Genomic DNA, 17,454 nt, shown 5'->3' with positions numbered 1-17,454 from the left:
CAAATTAGGACCTAACGGCCACGAGATCATCAAGAATTCAAAACACCAAGGGAATTCTGCACAGCACACTTTTGCAGCCTTCCATGTTGCCCCTTTCCCCTCTTCAAATTAATAGACATAAAATATAGACTCAGAGTATAAAGCTCCACGATTCAGGGAGGATTTCAGTAATTAAAAAAAATATTAAAAAATTAAAAAAGAACATAGGCAGGTTCTGTCAGAATTGTGCTTTACAAACATTCAGTATTCTCCTTGAAACATCTGTCTCTGACTATCAGAGACAGACTTCTGGACTGCATAAATCATTGTTCTGAGCTGGCATGTCAAGTTTAGACTTAGCCTTTATAATGGGTATTTTGCTTTTCTGTCTCTCTATCTGTTAGAGACACAGTCAAAGCTTCCTGTGTTTATGGAATGTCTGCAAAAACCACTAACATTTTGGGTGGGGAAAACTGACCACAAGTGCTGAATGTTCAGAGATTGTCTCAAAATTCAGCCAGTGATTAAAAACAGGCTTTGGGAAAAAGGAATATCCCTCTCTTCCTCTCCTGGAGGAAGTGTACTGATTTAAATTATTGAAATGCATGCACTTTTTAAAAGGAAGATGAGGGATTTTAATTTCAATTTTTTCTTTTTTTAGTAAAGTAACAAATAAAGGAAGTTGTTTTTTTTTTTTCCCTAGGAGCAAGAATTCAAGACTGTGTCGGCTTTGAACTGCAAGCTCTGTTTCATTCATGCTTGGATCCCAGTTGGGCATCTTCTCCCACTGTGTACACACATGCAAATAATCCTCAGTATTTTCTGTGGAGGAGGGGGAATTACAAGGAAAAAAACAAACACCCTACCACTCTGCCCCTAATGCAAGCTAACTCCTTCAAGTCCCTTAAACAAGACTTTCTACCTCTCCTGCATCCTCTCTGAGCAGTTAAGTGAAAGTTCATTGAGTGGAGTGTGGAATAAGTGTCACAGCCTTTGCTAGAGCCACAGTCCAGTGCCTTCTTTAAGAAATACATACTAAGCACCATGGCTGCAATGATTCCCACCCACATCTCCTTCAAAATACATCAGGTTGGTGCTCCCCTACGGCAAGCTGTAATGAGGCAATGCAATTAGCCTTAGTGCAGAACTGAGGAGCTGAAGCACAGAAAGGTGAAACCACCTGCCCACTGTAGGCATACTCATGAGAGAATGGACTTTGGTCTCCTAAGTATGAAAATAATGATCCAACTGCTGAAACACCTCTGCCTAGAGATACTCACTATTAATTCCCTTCGCATTCCTTATTTAGGTTAAGACACCAGTCAGACATAGAAAAAAAATCATGTAATGAAAAATACCCATTCTTCTTCATCTCATACTTGTTTTCAATGCAGTAAACAAACCTCTTTTCTTTGTAAGGACTCAATAGTACAACATTCATACAGGACGAGCTCAGAATAGAGAAAAACAAAACTTCTGTAAGACAAATTGAGATGAAACCTGAAGTCTAATAAGGGTGTTTCCTCACAGCAATTGATCACATAACAAATTTGAACTAGCTGCAACCCACTGTATTTCTTTCTCACTGCAGTGAACATGTGTACTGGACTCTATGAAGAACACTATGGAACAGCCCTACAAAACGTTCCCTCTCTCCTTTTTCTGAGAGACAGTTCATCCAAAACAGAGCTAAGATTTGGCCCTTGCTGTTTGACAAGTGCTAAACTGCATAGTTTAACTCACAACGTAACAAACACATCCAACTAAAAATGCAGAGATAATTTAAGTAGGAAAATGATGGTTACTCACGCTGGACTTCTAAGAAGATGGAATTATCAGCACTAGCAACAAATAGCAGGTAGCTTAGACTTCTGTTTGTCACATACAGTATCTCTTGAAGTATCTTAGCACCCTCAAAGCACGTCAAGGAAGGAAGATGTGGAAATTTGAGCTTCTTAGTTGCTGTCAGTTCCATTTTTTCAACCATTGCTTTGTTTCTGTGGAAACAGAAAAGCATTAAACGTGGAGCACATTCAACAAAGCACACAAAATTAGCAGCAACAGTAACAACTACAGAGTCAAGCCAGTATAGCTTAACTGCTTGTAAACGAAGAAGGTTATTTACCACTTAGATCTGCTCTGAAGATAATTTGTGTTAGAATGGTCCAATAATCCCCTCAACATTATTGCAAAACAGTTTCAGAAACTAAAAGTATCATTTCTTAGAATGTAAGGAGAAAGTAATTTTATAATAAAGGGAGAGCAGGGAGGAATCAATCCTTCTGTTCTTCAAGGACTGCTGTATAAAAAGTCATCTCCATTCACTTCCAGATGCAGATTTCTTAGCAGACAGCCTGTGGTGCCATTCACTCACCATGTTTTTCAAGCAGCCTGTTTCCTTTAATATGTGCATATATAAGAAGGTAGTTTTACTCCCTGCCTTTCCCACTGATGCTCATCTTTAAGCTATCCTCAAGTGCCTTGGCCAACTTAATTAGTCCAGTCAGGCCAGGCTCATTTCCCTGGCACCAGAACTTAACAGCTCTGGTCAGCAGACAGGTATTTGGGGTTGGTTTGATGTGGCTTCATTTTGAAATCATAAGAGGGAGAGAAAAAAAAAGGTTCTCTAGCCCTAGCCTTGGGAGGTGGTGCCATCCATCTGTTTAAGACACAAGTAAAATAGAAAATAACTTCATAACTTAATCTCATACTTCAGATTTTCACTAGTGTAAGATTAGAACCAATGTGGAAGTAGTGACTGTTTGGGTTTTTTTTTTCTGCATGAACAAACTGTAAAGTTGCAATTTAGTCAGAGATGTAGAAAGAGGAAACGGTTAAAGAACAGTACTTGGCTAAGGCACATGAGTTGATGCAAAAAAAGCACAATGAGCCCAATATAGTAATTCTTCAACTGCATAAGCTACCAATTTATTACATGATTTATATTTCCCATTTATAAGTATGTGAAGGGAAGAAAAAGAATACTCCTTTGATGTAACAGATCAAGCAAACAGGCAAAGCTATTGTACATGGAACATGTTTACATTCTGTGGTGATAGGCAGCAGCATAGGCCTCTAATAACTTTAAAGCTACCTTTTGTAACACCTTCCCATTTTTGTTCTTGGAAGTGGGAAAACTTGCGTTGTCCTGAAATCACTGTCTAATAAACTGTGTTTCTCACCACAGCTAAATACTTGGAGGAATGCAGTTTTCCTGGGGCTATATTGCATCACTGCTGTGGGGGTGTGTCCTTTGCCTTAGACAGGCTGAACTTAGGAAGAGAGAACAGACTTTTGAACTCAGCTGCCAATGTGTAGAGAACAACGCCAGAGTCTGGGCTCTAAGTTTTGCCCCAGGAGAATTGATTTCTCTGCACTGATTTTATTCAAGCCCAAACCATTCTTTGATACTGCTTTTTAATACTGGTAGGTTGAGTGAATTGACTCTCAAGCACAAAGTTTTGTTAGTTAATTGCTTAAGGCAAGCTTTGGGACTGATAGCAATTTATAGGGCAAGCTGCTTTTCCTTCAAATGCTGTGATCCAGAGAGCCACAAATGAAGTTTTACATGGGCAAAAAGAATGGCAAGAAAAAAACTTGGGATGAAATGCTTAACATTTTTCTTTTAATCTAAATTTGAGATTATTGGATAAATCACTTGGAAAAAAATATAGCAAATATGTCAATCCTGCATGAAATACACATCTTAAATCAATATGCAGTAAAATAGCATCTTCTGTAGAAATATCACAGCTAGATAAGATACACCTTGCCAGAGACTCCTTCTATCTTAAGACTCTCTAGCAATCCCAGCACTTGATGCAGTGATCCTATGGATTTCCCATAGCAGTCAGTGGGAATGACTAACATTCTTTCCAGTGGTGTCCTCAGTAGTGGACCCCTTGCACAGTCTGCAGAAAACAATCTCTTAATCCCCTCCACTCCGTGCTGATCTAAAGGAGAAGATCAAAACACGACCCCTAGAATGACCTCAGCCTGCTCAGCAAGGGTCAGAGGTGTCAATCAGCTCCCTAAGGGCCCTTGTTGTTCTCTGAGGAATGCAATCTGCATCAGACAAACAAGAAAACTCCTTTAGAAGTATGCAATACAAATACATGAGGATTACTGGCCATCTTCTTCACGAGATGTACATGCAGAACAGAAAGCAAAAATTGCATGTATGTGATCAGTTTACTGAGGCCAGATTTTTTCAATGCTTAATGTTTACATTTCAGTCATCAAATGATTTCTCAAAATACAGCAGAAGACACCAGTGGCACAGCTATTAAAAATAACTGCAGAATTCCAGCATAGAAAAAAAGACATCTCAAGCAGTTTGCTTCTGATGCCAACTTGTTAAATGTACTATTTTCCATTTTTAACCTTTAGAAAGGGGGAATAAAGCTGAGAACATGACTGTACATTGAAGACCACAATGCAGACTCCATTTTGTAAGAGGTTGGAGAGGGGGAGAATTTAGATAGATTTACAAGTCTAATTAAAATATCTCTGACAGAAGCATCTGTTCAACTTGATTGTCCTGAAGGTAAAAAAGATTCATCCGTTCACTCTTAGGAAAACTATGAACTAGCTGCTTGACTAATTAGCCTCTAATTTCAGTGTCAGCAATATAGAAACATGAACATGGTGGTAAACAATGCATTACTTAATCCCTTTGACGTGCTTAAGTCGACTTACAAGCTATTCTTTGAGGATAATTACTTATCTTTTGGCATATTTGTTCTTTTACTCTGTCAGGATTCCCTAGCTGTCCACTCACCCAAAAATGAGATCTTTATCTGAAAACGTGGATCTTTTGGACCAGCTATGAAGATTTTGATCTATGTAAGACAATGTATAGCATTTACTGCCTGTGACAAAACTCAGGTAAATGAGCAATGGCAGCATTAAAAAAAAAGCTCATACCTGAATGTGGAAGACCCCCTCAGTTTTCAGGCTCCATTCCAAAATACAATTTGTAAGTAGCTAGAGGGACTCAAGGATTACAGCATCTTGGAGATGGTTAGAAATGCGTAAATTAATTCTGAAAGAATAGAAGGAACAAAAACCATATTGTTACAAATCTCAGGAGCATACTATTTTTCTACTGTTTATCATATTTGTAAAGAAGCACACTTTGATACCAGTGCTTTTTCACTTGCACTCCCTAGACCAGTGCTGGTCTGAGATAAGCAAGAGAAGGAAATCTGCAAAAGAACTGAAAAAAACCCCACCTTCAAATGAACAACCACAAAACAGAAACACGCATTTGATCTTCCATTGCACCTACCTGAAGGAGACACCAGGCAAAATGAAAGAAACTACAAACTACAGAAGAACAGTTCAAATTTATCCTCATTCTTATCACACTAACAATGTGTTTGACCATCGTCTTCCTATTATTTAGATGATGCCTAAACCACAGATTAGATAGAGATGAGGAAATATCTGAATAAGTCTCTCTACAAATGCACCTTGTTCTTCTGCTTTCTTCCAGGCAACCAGTAGCAGGGAGAGAACCTTAGGCTCCAGGTTGGAAGAGGACACTCACTCTTCACAGAAAACTGCAACTGCTGACCAGAAAAGCATTTATATGAAGAGTATAGCACTGATGGAGTCAAGGGGGAAGCGGGGGGTGTTAGAATCTTTGTAAATGATTTTCCTTTCCTGCTTCTACAAAGAGTAAGGGTAAAGGCGAGCTGTTAGTGGAACAGCACCCAGCCCACAGACTCAAAATCCTGCTGCGACATTCTAGGTCCTTTTCTACTGTAGTTTAGTGTCAGAAGCAATTGGAAAACGTGTCAGCTAGATTGAGGATTTCCACTGGCAGAGCAGCAAAGAGCGCTGTCTACCTTCAAAATCAACTTCTGGATCAGCTGACAAAAGTACAAAGGGAGATGTTGCTTTAGGCACTGTCACTTCTGGCAAATTCTGCAAGGTTCTGCAGATGGTCAGACCTGCCCCATCTGAAGCATTTGAAAGATCCAAACGAGTGAGACAAAGAAAGTTCCAAGTGCAGAATCAACAAACTAATCACAAAACTTAGCAATCTGACATTAATCCTGACTGTTAATCACAAGTCTGCTACGATACAAAGATTTGTTTCCCTTTACTAACTGAACATATGCCAGAATTTACTGGAAGTCAACATAAGATCACATTTGCATTACAGCATTTATCTTGTCAGGTTACTTGTTTTCTAAAGAGACAGTTGCCACGATGGTAACCAGATGCTACTGTCTGCACTTAACATGCTGAATCACAACAAACAAAAGAAATTGGAATGCAGTTCTTCCTCAGTAGCTTCCATGTACCATACCTTTCTAATGCCCATCTACGTCCAAAACCAGCTGTTTGTTCATTCACAGACTGTGTTTTAAACCTCTGAGGGGTCTCAGAAATGATCAGATCATTTCTTGGGATGTCTTGTTTGATGCACTGAAAGCTCTCTGGCAGGAGAAAGCCTCCAGGCTATGCTACCAACATTCTTATGGCATCACATCCCACAAACACAACTGAGCTAGTTTTGCTAGCACTGTTGGCACATCTCATATTTGTCTAGCTTCTAACTAGATTTTACAGCCAGCATTGCCCTAACTGTAACTATTCTCAGTGTCAAAATTGCTTGCTTAAGGAAAGACGTATTAAATCTTCAGTCAGAGCCTTCCATTCTAATTATAGTTTTTGTTCTCATCTAGACTCCTGAAGGAATGTCTCCAAGAAAGGCATTTTCTAGGCATTTTCTTTTTTAAAATCTAAAGAGCAGAGATGGAGAAGCAGATTCATGCTTAAAACAGCTTGGAAGGAAACGCTTGGGATCCCCAGGGGGATTGAGAAACATGTGGGTTTGGGATGAAAAGAACCCAGCCAAGAACTAGCTGGCCACTTCCAGCTTTCACACCATAAATCATTACATTCTTTAATAGTTGGCCAGCCTTCACAAACAGAAAGAAAGTGAATACAGTAGGATGTAGCAGACAAGATACAGCATAGTCAAGGGCACACTGTGTCAGGTATCCTTTCATACTCGTAGCGGCAGTGCAAAGAAACAACTGGCAGGAGGCCCAGCATCTCTGTAAATCAATACAGCTGTTTATTCAAACCAAATGCCTGGCAAAAATATCAAGCTTTGATTGTTGTAGCAATTTCCAAAAGGAAATTAATAACATTTCAGGAGATGACAGCAAACCCATGTGAGAACAAAAGAATTCTTTCCAACTAAGCTTTTATTCATTGTAGGGCTTGCTTTCAGTTCACTGCTTCAAGGTAATAATAGACAGTACCCATTATTATTAGAATTGATTATCATAAACCCCAACAGATAACAAGACAGATATTCCTTCCCAAGTATTCCTGACAGTAGAAAGCTTCAAAATATATTTGCAGTCACAGACGGCATGTGTATAAGCTTCTTGGCAACGTGTGGGAATCAAATGCCTAGATTTACATTTGACTGCAAAGCCTGCTTAAGGCTGGCATGGACATGTGGTGCTGCAGTGCTACGTAATCCTCTGGGTGAGAAGTCAGACTTGGCACAAATCTGGCCCGAGGTTCTGCCTGCATACAGGAGCAACTGCAGCAGGAGAACTGATTTTGTGCCATGTGATATCTCGCTCTAATCCATTTTTTCCCATTTGTGGCTAAGACAGCAGATACATAAATCACTGTTACAGTGAAGTAGGAAAAACCAAGAGACAAGGATAACGTGCATCTTTAACTTCCCTTTCCAGACTATCCTGGGTCATACAAATGTTGGTAGTATTTTTGCCATAAATAATTTGCTTTTTATTGTACAAGTGGTTCCTTTCTATTTTCAAGGTTATTGTTAATTTTTTTAAACAACCTCCCAAGAGATGGAACCAGATACTCTTATAAAAAACCACCACCAACAAAACAACAAACAAAAAAACCCCCTATGACCTTTGCCATTTTTAAGCTATGTTGTCACAAGATTATTGGAAATAATTTAATACAACAGGTCAGAATAAATTTGACAACTGCAAATGAGCACTGGGAAAAAAACCTAAAAACTGTCCTTTTTACAATGACAAACAATGTTGTTTCACCATGGATGGGACTCACAACACAGACACTGGTCTGGCCCACTGTCAGAGTAACAAACCTCTCTCCTTTCGAAGTTACTGATTACATGCAAGAGGACTTCTGGTTGGAGCAGCACTAAAAGATCGAGAGTGAGAAAGCAGGAAATTCAGCAAGTGTAAATTACTACTGTAATTTACAGTGAAATGTGAAGGGAATCTGCTTTAGCAGCAAGGTTGGACTCCGTCAATGATCTTTTGAGGTCCTTTCTAACTCCTTCAATTCTGTGATTCTGTGATTCCTTAAGCCTGACTTTTTGTCACACTGCAGGAGTGATGGATTCCAGAACATTCATGTATTTAAATAAAACCTGTGGTTACTGACACTGCCTATGGACAAGGCAGAAAAACAGCTTATTTCATGAAAGCCTGCCAAGCTGAAAGCAGGCAACATTAGGATGTTCAGAACAATCACTATAATAGCAAGGACCAGCAACCTGCTCTGAGAGACAGGATTCTTTTCATGCTCTGTGAACCCACTTGATTAAGAAGCACCAGGACCATCTTGCTATTTTCAGTCTGTATTTTTTGAAAAGAAACAAGACTTGTGTTCCCAAGAATCACAGCTGCTAAAATGGCAGAAAAAAAGTTCTTTGTCACTGTGTTGCGGAAGAGATTTGTAGGACAAGACAGCCAAGGTCAGCATTAGGAAGTTAAGAGTTTGGTATTGTTCATTCCTGCACAGATACATTGCTGCGACTTCTCAGACACAGCCATGATCTGAAAATAGGTGCAAGGCCATTTCATAGAAGTCCTTCAACTGGCGACAGAAGGTATCTAACCCTATCAGACACAACTCAGAGAGTTGTGTCTCACCTCTCATTGTGAGAGGCAAGAGAAGTAGAGTTTTGTTCAGCATTTTTGCTGTTACTGTATTGTTACTGTATTGTTACTGATAAAACTTTTCCTTTATTGCTTTAAGCTTGATGATAGCCATAATAATCTAAGAGAAAAGGAGCACTGAAGATGCTCTCAGGTAAAGGTACTTCAGATGGCAACCTGCAGAATTTCTTCTTTTCCTTGCAGAAACTCCTGCATCCAAGTTGAAGCGTAGATGCCCTATTGCACCTGTGCAAAACAAAGAATGTTGAAACATAAACAACTGTCTCACACAGGCTGTAATTGAGGTCTAAATTACATCATTAAATGATTGTTTTGCCCTACATAACGCACAGCCTGCAAACACAGGAACTCTATACCACAAACATAGCCTTATGTTACATCTAGCCTTCTCCCCTAGCTAGTGATCTTGGCCAGGATTAATCTTCATCTGTTTCAGTAAAAGAAGATGAAATGAGAAAATAAGCCGTACGTTACTTCATATTTACAGAATCTCAGGATGGGATTCAGTGTTTAGACAGTGCAGTGAGAAACAGGCAGGAAATGTGTAACCCGCTCATCTTTGCATCAAACCAAGCGTGTTGCTGACATTCAAAAAGAAAAAAAATAAAAGCATCCTGGAATGTTTTAATATAGTCTTTAAACAAAGGACCAAAGGAAATTTTACCCTGGGTCTTCAGAAAGGAAATTTTACCCTGGCTCTTCAGAAATAGAGTTCTAAAAGTAGCCCCTAGTGGGTGAACGTGTATAAAATCATTGCCACCACTGAGGAAACTAAAAGTTATACCCAACCTAAAACAGCAGAAATAAGAAGCTAGTGTTATATTCTAAAATACCCAGGTAGTTGTGACTCTATTAATAATAAAAACAAAATAAAAAGAGTTTGAGAATAGCATCAGTCGAGTAATGAATCACTTTATAGGGCAGTTGGGACCAGCGCAGTTGCAACATTACTGTTTATGTATTTGTCTATTTAGTTGCTGCTGGTACTCTGTTTGCTACGTAGGTACAAAGGCTTTGTGACACATCTCAGAAGAGCAGACAGTGACTCCAGATAACCCAATTGCCATTACTGAGTTGATATTCAGGGAATGAGGCTTTTAGAATAGACCTTCCTTATACAAACAAGGCCCATTTCTCTGGATCTTTCCAGAACACTGATGGGAAGGCTCAGTCTCCTCTGCCATACCACCAACATCTGCCTCTGATGCCGTGGGCCTGCATAATAAAACAGAGGCATACATTTTAAAGCACTCCTCACGCACATATGTTTGTATACACACATACACTACATTCCAGGTGTTAGAAATCTGCCTCTACATAAGTTTGAACAATTTTTTACTGCTGTCCTCTAAATCAAAGTAATGTTACTGCAGACAGCAAGTACTTGACTATCTATCTCACCAAAGTATATCCTTTCTGTTTTACGTGTCTTACTTGATGTTCATGCTGAGTGAGCATATGATAGATTCTTCTAAGATACCGTATAAGGACTGCTACAAAAATAAGAGCAGAGAAGATTCTTAGTTCAATTTAAATGCATTTTTAACTGAAACAAGCTCACCTCTACACTCACGGGGAACGTGCAGCAAATACCGTAGCAAAGAGCAAGCGGACACTTTCAGCTTTTTAAATCTACAAAATGCTGCAAGCTCGCTGTTCTCATTTCTGTCACACCTCTACATACTTGCTCAGTCTTTCATCACTCCAAAGCTGAATGCCAAAGTCAGATGTCAATAAACATGGGATTTAGAGCCATGGGCTGTGCACACTATGCAAATCTCTATTTTTGCAAGAAATATGAAGTAGGGCCCCTGCTCTCTTCTGTCAGACAAAAAGAGACAGCATTTTCAAAGGCAACAGGTGGAAATTTGTTTTTGACAGTAGAAATTTTTCAACTAATATAGAACATGTGGAACACTTGTAATGGGATATAATATTGCCCTGCCATCAGGAAATTCCACTGGTGCTCTCTGGAGTGCTGGGTTAGGAAAAGAAAAAGGGAAAAAGGAAAATAAGAACAGGAATTGGCTAAGCAAAATATTTTTTCTGGATTCTTCACCAACAGATGCATTAGAATCACACTATTTGCAGGGTAGGAGTGCTGGGAATTTGTGCACTTGCATACTCTGTAGGTTGAGAGAGAATACATGGAAACAGAGTTGTACAAAACTTGTAAAGATTAATTTTGAAAAATGAAAAAATAGCTTCAATCACATTTACGTAGTATAAAAAAATTACAGCATCTCACATTGCTGTTGATGCAGAAGGCTGTTTAGATTTCCTAAACATTAGAAAGGACTTGTTACAAGTGATGTTCCCCAGGGGTCGGTACTGGGGCCCATCCTGTTTAATATCTTCATTGATGACTTAGATGAAGGGACTGAGTGTACCCTGAGTAAGTTTGCAGATGACACCAAGTTAGGAGGTGGTGTCGATCTGCCTGAGGGCAGGGAGGCCCTGCAGAGGGATCTAGGTAAGCTGGATCGCTGGGCTGAGATGAATGGGATGAGGTTTAACAAGGCCAAGTGTCGGGTTCTGCACTTTGGCCACAACAACCCCATGCAGCGTTACAGGCTTGGGGATGAGTGGTTGGATGATTGAGAAGAGGAAAGGGACCTGGGGGTGTTGGTTGATGCTCGGCTGAACATGAGCCGACAGTGTGCCCAGGTGGCCAAGAGGGCCAACGGCATCCTGGCCTGCATTAGAAATAGTGTGGCCAGCAGGAGCAGGGAGGTGATCATCTCCCTCTACTCAGCACTGGTGAGGCCGCACCTCGAGTGCTGTGTTCAGTTTTGGGCCCCTCACTACAAGAAAGATATTGAGGCCCTGGAGCGTGTCCAGAGAAGGGCAACGAAACTGGTGAGGGGTCTGGAGCACAAGTCTTATGAGGAGCGGCTGAGGGAGCTAGGATTATTTAGTCTGGAGAAGAGGAGGCTCAGGGGAGACCTCATGGCACTCTACAACTTCCTGAAGGGAGGTTGTGGTGCAAAAGGGTCTGGCCTCTTCTCCCAGGCAAATAGTAGGACCCGAGGAAATGGCCAGAAGTTATACCAGAGGAGGTTTAGGTTGGATATTAGGAGAAACTTTTTCTCTCAAAGGGTGGTCAGGCACTGGAATGGCTGCCCAGGGAGGTGGTGGAGTCGCCATCCCTGGTGGTGTTCAAGAGGCGCCTGGATGAGGAGCTACGAGAGATGGTTTAGTGCTTGTGGTACTGATAGGAATGGGAGGGTGGTTGGACTGGATGATCTTGCAGGTCGTTTCCAACCTTGTGATTCTGTGATCTCAGTAGAAGAATTGATTCTAAGAATAAGACAAACATATTTCTTTTCTAGTGTAACCTGCATTTCACAACAGGAACATTTTCAAATCTGAAGTTAGTTCTCGCAATGGCAGCTGTGCTTTCTTTTTAAATGTTCTGAAAAAAGCTGAAAAAAGAAAGCAGATTTTTATAGCCCAGGGCTTTTCTCTCAATTGCCATGCACTGTTCTGTTAGGTCAGTGCCTCCTGCAAAAGCAAATTTATTTGTTGATTTAAATCAAACAGAATATTTTATTTTCTTCCGATTTTCTTTAAAAACACAACAATACAAACACAAACCAAAAACTCTTCATTACCCCTTAATCTCCTACCCAACCTCTTGCACACTGGGCTATTTGCTAGCTTTGTCCTTCCCTTCACAAATACACTTAATAGAAAGAAAAATGTTTTGCTAATGGACTGATATTGAGCCATCAAACTCTCTAATAGCGGATCAGTGATGAATACAAATGATTGGTTGCATGGTTATTCAATTAGTAATAAATAACTAAATGGGGTTAAAGATTCCCTCAGAACCAGCCCATTCCTGAATCCATTCTACAAGAAAGAAGTGGTTCTCCCATCTCCAGTGCAACATAGCTCATAAGATGTCTGTTTCCCAAAGACATAGCTGTGGAAATGTATTGTGACTTGCACTGTCCTTTAATAGGCGTTGTATCAAGCACTGCATAGATATCTTGTTGCTCTGGAATCTAGGCTTTGTGGGGGCTACCTTAGCTTCTTGCTCCCATCATTACCATCTTTATCTTTTCAGATGTTATCTGCTTTTTCAATGCACACAACTCAGTTTTCACACAAAAGTAAAGAATATGGCACTTGGAAGTGTCAAAGACAGAGAACTGTTTACATTTGTTGTCAATATCTTTGTTCATGCTATGTTATGATCTCAAATATGGACAAACTCAAGAATAAAACCCAGTGCCCTGGAAGTGGAGCTATAAATTCTAGACTATGCGGTTTGAATGGAAGGGATATTGGCAGTTTAGTCACATGCCATAGTTAGCTTCTTTCTCAAAGGTGGTATCACTGAAAAGCCTTTTGGCTAAACAACCATCTGGTCACCATTAGAGAACAATAAAGCAAGAGACACTAATAAACAGCAAGGGGCATTAAAGAATTTGAAAATGTGTGTCAATAAATTTTATAATCTGTGGACACAGCAGCCAGCAATCCAGGTGATGCTGATGAAAGCTTTTTCCTATCACTTCACGATCATTCCAATCACTTCTGGTTATTGCAGATTTAAATGACAATGCCTGCTAAGAGAAAAGATGCCTTACACATTATTATGTTCTGCCTCACCTGCTGCTCCAGCTAGATACAGTCCTATCATCTTCCCAGTCTTTGCAGAAATTAATGGCATCTCCTTTTGCTACCTGAAGGATGAATAGCTTAAGCAATCTCATTTTGTATGGCACAGTTAGGTACAGATTACAGGACTCCACTGAGACAAAATGTGAAGCTAAATTTGATAGCAGCACTGAGATGAACCACTCAAACAGACACAGTCTAGGTTTTACACTGTGGAGCATAAAAGGCATTTCCTTCTGCCCACAGTGAACAACAGTCTACAAGTCTTTATCATCCCTGGTTGAGATATTCAAGCAGGTTTTTAGCTCAGAGACTGAAACCCCTACAGCAGTGTGAACATCCACATATCCACCAAGCAGGTCAGTAGAACTATGTGGGTAGATTTATTTCCATCAAACTGTCCAGCAAGAGCTTCAAGTTTTAATTCCCTGTGTGGAGATAGATGTACATGGCAAGGAACCAAATACACCTTAAGTGACCAAGATGTTCTAAGGAATGGCAAAGTAGGGGTGGAAGGAGCAGAGAAGTGTCCTCAGGGATGAAAAGGAGAAAGTATCAGCCAACAGATATCTGTTGAGTTACACCTAGAGTGGCTTTCAATTGCAGAAAAGAAGGGCATTTTAAGAACTCAATGGCAAAATTCCTTTCTTTCAAGAAAACTGAAACATTTATAAAAATATGGTATCTGTCATATACGTCATTTTACAGTGAGGGTGGTGGGGCACTGGAATAGGTTGGCCAGGTTAAGTCCCTCCCAATTCTAAGGATTCTGTGATTCAGTGTGCCACAATAGGATGAGAGACACTGGCCTCAAGTCACGCCAGGGCAGGTTCCAGTTGGATATCAGGAAAAATTTCCTCTCTGAAATGTGGTCAGGCACTGGAATGGGCTGCCCAGGGAGGCATTCAAGAAACACGTAGATGTGGTAACATGGAACATGGTTTAGTGGGTAACGTCTGTGGTAGGTGGACAGTTGGACTAGATGGTCTTAGAGATTTTTCCCAACCTTAATGATTCTATGATATCCGAGGCAGTTGAGAGGACTGATTTCTCATACAAAAATTTCATGCATGCACAGCCGTACAAAAAGTTTTCTATTTCAGAGCTATTAAATAACTTTGTTTGTGATTATTCATCTTAAATACAGCCAGACCCTGTAGTGAGCAAACATCTATGAGAAATATGTTCTGTAATCTGACCTGCTGAGTTTATCAAATTACTTTCACTCCAGTAGTACCGATTTTTGCAGCAAGCATACTTAATTTCCTAGAGACATGCTGAAATATGCTAACAGACATATGAATTGCCAAGGCTTAAGGCAAGCAGAACACGAGCCAGCAATGTGCCCTCACAGTCCAGAAAGCCAAACACATCCTGGGCAGCATCAAAAGAAGAATGATTAGCAGGTTGAGGGAGGTGATCCTGCCCCTCTGCTCTGCACTGCTAAGACCTCACCTAGAGTACTGCGTTCAGATGTTGAGTGCTCAGTACAGGAGAAATGTGGACTTCTGTGACCAGAGAAGGGACACAAGTGATCCAAGGGGTGGAACACCTCCCCTACAAGGACAGGCTGAGAGAGCTGGGGCTGCTCACTCTGGAGAGGAGAAGGCACTGGGGAGACCTTATAAGCAGCCTTCCAGGACCTGAAAGGGAGGCTATAAGAAGGAAGGGGGCAAACTCTTTAACAGGATTTGCTGTGACAGGACAAGAGAAATGGTTTCAAACTAAAGAAGGGAAAATTTACATTGGACATAAGGAATAAGTTTTTTACAGTAAAGGTGGTGAGGCACTAGAACAGCTTGCCCAGAGAGGTGCTGGATGCCCCATTGGACACATTCAAAGTCAGGCTGGACCAGGCTCTGAGCAACCTGACCTAGCTGTGGATGTCCCTGTTCATGGCAGGGGAATTGGACTAGATGACCTTTAGAATTAGTTGGAGTCCCTTCCAATTCAATTTTATGATTCTATGAATTAAAGGAAGTACCCGTGAGCCAGGTGGACAGTTCCTCACCTGGAGGATCTTGGAAGTGGCATTCATATTACACTGACAAAAGCTGATAGGGAAAAGATAGGATGGGGGCCAGTCTATCATGTATCCTGCTTTACCTGGACATAACTTCCTACTCTTCTGCATATAAGGGAAGGTACAGTTACGCCTTCTGTTTCTGTCAGAGTAGTTATGTTGTCAGCAGTCCAGGTACTTCACTCTTCTAAGCTAAATGCATGAGTTTACACAATCTGAACTAAGAAGGTAACACTTTCCTGGCTGGGGCAGTAGCTAACTGGTAACATTCTGCAGGTTGGACAAGAGGCAGATGTACCCCATAGGTTCACTGACAAGTTTCATTTGTCCAGTTCCTAAATTGCTGCTAAATCTACATAAAAAGTACACGTAGAAATAATCTCTGCCACGTTGCTGTCAATTTGGGTAAAACCAGAGTCCTTGCAATAATAGCTGAAATAGGAGTGGGTAAAGGTACATTACAGTCTGAAAGCCCAGTTATATATTCCTTCAACCTTCTAGCCCTGTCATACTCTGGGCGTTTGTTTAAAAAAGCAGCTTAAGATATACATTTAAAACATTTAATTTCTTCACTCGATGTTTTTCAGATCAAGGCTTCTCATTTAAAGTTCTGGAATGACTTGTACCTCAAAGGTTTGAGCTGTTGAGGCATTACTTATCAAAGACTTGTGACTAGTAAATACACTTATTAATTACAAGAGATGCTTGCTGTGCAAATGCAGGGAGGGGTCTCAGTTTTCCAGCCATTCTCCTTTGCCCAGTTCTACATGCTCAACAGGTCTTTTTTTTATTACAGCTCTGGGGATTCTACACATTCAGGCACCGATAACAAGCAGAGGGGTTAGTGATGTGACCAAATGGAAGAGCAAGTCAGGGTTACACAATGCTTCTCTGCTTGACACTAACATTAATTCTAAGACTTCTTGATATCAATTGAATAATTTTTAAACAACACAGCCTTCAGCTCACTAATACATATGTACCAGCATACTGGTGATTCTAGTCTAGAAAACTCTTCTCCAGTCTGTCTGCTGGCTGCGAGTGCACTGAGTGACAGGAAGTGTGTTCATCTTCTCTGGGCTTTTTTCCATACCCATCAATGGAGAATGCTGGGTCTAAGAAGGGGATGCTGAATGTGCACCATTAGGAAACTGCTTGCCCCTAATGGTTTGCTGGACCTTCAGCTTGGGAAGCTTCTAAACAAGGCTAAGCTTGGTTTTAAGCACTGAATCAATTGCTTAGTACTTACATGAGCTCTGTTATGGCAGGGATCCTGCCCTGAAACCAGTCATACGTATTGCTCTCTGGGAAGATCTCCAGATAGGAGGGCTACAGATAACAGTAAGGCTTTCAGACAATCTGTTCTTATAGAGGGCTAGGACTAACCTGAAATAATTTGCTTTGGCAGTCTGACAATGTTTGCACAATGCCCATTTGCATTACACCTTGCTCATACCAACACAATGAGCTACTTGCTTTCATTATCACTAAGTACATTACCAAACTTGAAAGAATGTGACTGTTAGAAATCAAGGAGGATCCCATAGCAATCCTCTGTTGAATACAATTAATTTTCCTTCTGCAAATTACCTGCACTTTTCAAAAGCTCAAAATTCAGAGTCAGCCTTATGGAATATGATAGGAAAAAGGGGACTGAGATGCAATATGGAACCTCTGTATTAGCAAACACCATTCACACAGGTCTCCGAACTAACAGCCTGACATTTATTTTACCTTACCTGCTTACTCAGCTTCTTAGCTTGCCTCTACAGGATCTACACTCATCTCCAAAACTCTTCTGTCTTTAAGGGTTATGTCATCCTCATCCCAATAACATCTACTTGCTACATCTACTTACTGGCATTGAGCTGCTAAAAAACT

At 40.5% G+C, this 17,454-nt stretch overlaps 1 protein-coding gene and 1 long non-coding RNA gene across 5 annotated transcripts in view; one reads left to right on the top strand and one right to left on the bottom strand.

Moving 5' to 3' along the window:
* RPS27L (ribosomal protein S27 like) overlaps positions 1-17,454 on the top strand; it is a 334,929-nt gene that overhangs the window by 57,997 nt on the left and 259,478 nt on the right. The window lies entirely within an intron of this gene.
* LOC125698041 (uncharacterized) overlaps positions 915-17,454 on the bottom strand; it is a 31,084-nt gene continuing 14,544 nt past the window's right edge. The window contains exons 3-4 of the long non-coding RNA XR_007379056.1: positions 4,906-5,023; positions 915-1,976 (exon numbers count right to left, since the gene is read on the bottom strand). This is a non-coding gene — a long non-coding RNA (uncharacterized LOC125698041). The remainder of the gene's footprint in view (positions 1,977-4,905; positions 5,024-17,454) is intronic.

This window comes from Lagopus muta, chromosome 10, assembly GCF_023343835.1.
Source record: "Lagopus muta isolate bLagMut1 chromosome 10, bLagMut1 primary, whole genome shotgun sequence".
NCBI lineage: Eukaryota > Metazoa > Chordata > Aves > Galliformes > Phasianidae > Lagopus > Lagopus muta.
Note: the sequence above shows the minus strand (reverse complement) of the source record. Positions and strands in the feature narration are given on the sequence as shown.